The 3,071-nt window shown below is 46.5% G+C and overlaps 1 pseudogene across 1 annotated transcript; it reads right to left on the bottom strand.

Annotated features, from left to right (window-relative positions):
• Window positions 1–684: 684 nt before the first annotated feature.
• Window positions 685–2,681, bottom strand: LOC308653399 (5-hydroxytryptamine receptor 3E-like; annotated as a pseudogene). Its single transcript has 5 exons — window positions 2,658–2,681; window positions 2,368–2,391; window positions 1,824–1,998; window positions 1,067–1,283; window positions 685–918 (listed from the first exon to the last, which is right to left on the bottom strand). The product of its transcript is annotated as a 5-hydroxytryptamine receptor 3E-like (transcript).
• Window positions 2,682–3,071: the final 390 nt, after the last annotated feature.

The raw sequence follows: 3,071 nt of genomic DNA, 5'->3' as shown, positions 1-3,071 counted from the left end.
CATAAAGCCTCTGGAATAGAGCTAAAGCTGATCTCAGAGGAAAATTTATAGAAAGAATGATAATGTTTTGAAAATTCAACTAGTAAAATAAGAAAAGGAATCAAATGAAAGAGAAGAAATTAGGAGAGTATTAAGATGAAATCAGTACAAGATAAGGAAAAAAGTAAATTGAAAGAATCTACTAATAGGAAAACATGTCTTTGAAAATACCTTAGAGAATGAAAACTTCTCCAACAGAGAAATTGACACACTGGACTTGAGGTGAAAGCGTCACCATTAATGACATTAAAGCTTTATCACAGGCAGAGGGATGCACAGGTGATATTTTGGGACTATCAGTCTTGCATAATTAAGTTCCTACCCTATAACATGACAAAGAGCCAGAGATCTCTGCAAATTGATTTATTAAGGCAAATTAGTGGGTAGAGTAACCTGCTGTATTCAGAAGACCTAAGGGATCTAGAACCATGCAGTAGGACTGAGGGAAGCCCACAAATATGTAGGAACAGGGGAAAATGTCTGGGATGAGATATAACAAGCAGCAGGGCTAGGTTAGGACAGGTGGAATTGTTAATCTTTGGGGACGTGACAGTTGGTGCTCAAAAAGGGGAAAAGATGAGGCTGGCCCTAGGAGGCCAGAAGCAGCTCTGGGTTGGGATCTACAGGAACAGAGAGACATGATGTCTAGGTGTTCCAGAGGGCAATGACTGTGACGATGGAGGAGGCCATAAAGAGCAGGTAGAGATGGAAGAGCAGGGTGTCCATCAGATAGATGGCTGAATTCCACCCACAGTTTCACCAAGTGCTGCTTCTGGGCCTCCAGTTCCTGCTGGGCTCTTGCTGATTCAGGGCACCCAGTTAGCTCCGCCTCCCTGGTACCTGACACCTTCTCCACCAAGTCTCCTGGCTCCTTCACCCCTGTGGGGAGTGCAGGGCTCACCTGTGGAATGCAGGGCTCACCTGTGGAGTTCAGGGCTCACCTGGGAAGGGAGGGAGACAGGAGAGGAGGCAAACGAAGAGAAGTGGAGGAACGGGAAGAGAAAGTGGGCAGTGCTGGCTTCCTCACCAGGCAGGTGGGTGGGTCTGAGGTCCAGACCCTTCTTCTCCTTCTGGGCCCCAGGGGGGCAGCACCTCCTTGGGCTGGTGCAGTGCCTCAGCAGGGAGTAGAGCCACCCAGGCATGCCTGGGTGGGGGCTGGGTGGAGGTGAGGTGCAGGAGATAGGTGATGAAGATGGTCTCCAGCAGACTGGCCACCATCAGGGACAGACACAGGGCAAAGTAGACTTCCGAGGGCAAAGAAAATTATACTAAACCTGGAGAGATTCATTTCTTTTCTCCTCCTCCTCCTCCTCCTCCTTTACCAGGGAGGGATTGAACCCAAGGGCACTTAACCTGAGTCCTTTTTATATTTTATTTAGAGACAGGGTCTCACTAAGTTGCTTAGGGCCTTGCTAAATTGCTGAGGCTGACTTTGAACTTGTGATTCTCTTGCCTTAGCCTCCCAAGCCACCGGACCAGAAAAACTTTTTTTTTTTTTTTTTTTTGACATAGGGTCTGGCTAAGTTACTGAGGCTAACTTTGAACTTTCAGTTCTCCTATCTCAGGTGTCCAGCCTCAGCAACCCAAGCCCTTGGATTATAGGCATGCACCACCACAACTGGCTTCTTCAGCTTCATTTCTAAACTTTCTTTAAGCCTCTTTCCCAAAAAACAGTGTTTCCTCAGAAGCCTCCCTCCCCACTTAAGTGGAGCAGTGGCTGATTCTTCTGGACCCTCCCTGTCCCCTGCTGCCATTGCTTCTCTGCAAAGTGGAAGGGGCCATACTGATAAGGGCCGTGTCAAGGAAGACCTTGTAGCCCAGCAGAAGGGTCATCTTGAATGGGGCACGATTCTGGTTTTTTGCTGGCAGGTAGAAACTGAGGGCATCAATGGCCATCAGAAAGCCACTGGGCACCAGGAGGTTTGTCACATAGAGCCTGGGCCTGCATCTGATGGCCACCTGGTGGGGAAGAGAGGGAGTGAAGTAAATATGGGATTTGGGAGAAATCTCAAATCTAGGAATAGATAGCTGTTTGCTTCTGTGAATTGCAGTGACAGTTTCGGTCTGTCTTCTTCATGGTCTGATAGGGCCCTGGGATCAGCAGCCATATGAAGTGCAGCCTCACAATCCAGTATAGAACCTGCCAACAGAGGGTGAGCATAGCCATAAGCCTTCAGAGAGTTAGGCTGGGAATCCAGGAGAAAGGTTTTGGCCTCCTTCAAGGCACAAGTGTCAAGATTGAAAGACCCTGAAACTTGGAGTAATACCCATGTGGTGCAGACTCTAGGCAAAGGGAGAAGCAAACAGGGAAGGAAAAAGCAAACTCACATAGAACACGATCTGATCATACAGCTTGGCACCCTCGGTTATCTCTGGGGCAGTCTTTTTTTTTTTTAAATATATGTATTTTTTTTAAGTAGTTGGACACAATGCCTTTATTTTATTTATTTATTCTTATGTGGTATGGAGGATCGAACCCAGGGCTTCGCACGTGCTAGATGAGCGCTCTTCCGCTGAGCCATATTCCCAGCCACTAGAGCAGTCTTTTTGATGCTCAGGAGCTCCCGTTCTCCGTGCACCTGAATAATGTCTTGGAACTTGTCTATTCTTTCTCACACTTTTTTCTCCACACCCAGCAACATGTTATCCACTGAAAGGGAGAACCATCCAAATAATTTTCCAAGGATATGAGTTCCTGGAGGATCAACTGCCTTTGCTTTCCCACCCTTTTTAAAAAAGATTTATTTTTTTTAAGATGAACACAGTATCTTTATTTATTTATTTTTTTTATGTGGTGCTGAGGATCAAACCCAGTACCTCACAAGTGCGAGGTGAGAGCTCTACCGCTGAGCTATAACCCAGCCCCTTTCCCACCCTTTTGTTCAACGAATAGTTTTGAGGGTCTACCATATATCAGGAACTTTTCTAGGTGCTAGGGATGGTAATGAACAAGATAGAGCTTGGTGGATGCCAGGCACCATCTTTGTGGTGACCAGCTCTCCTTTCCATGCTGGTCATATTGAAATATTTAT

Source organism: Spermophilus citellus, assembly GCF_964194105.1.
Source record: "Spermophilus citellus genome assembly, chromosome: 7".
Taxonomy (NCBI): Eukaryota; Metazoa; Chordata; class Mammalia; order Rodentia; family Sciuridae; genus Spermophilus; species Spermophilus citellus.
Note: the sequence above shows the minus strand (reverse complement) of the source record. Positions and strands in the feature narration are given on the sequence as shown.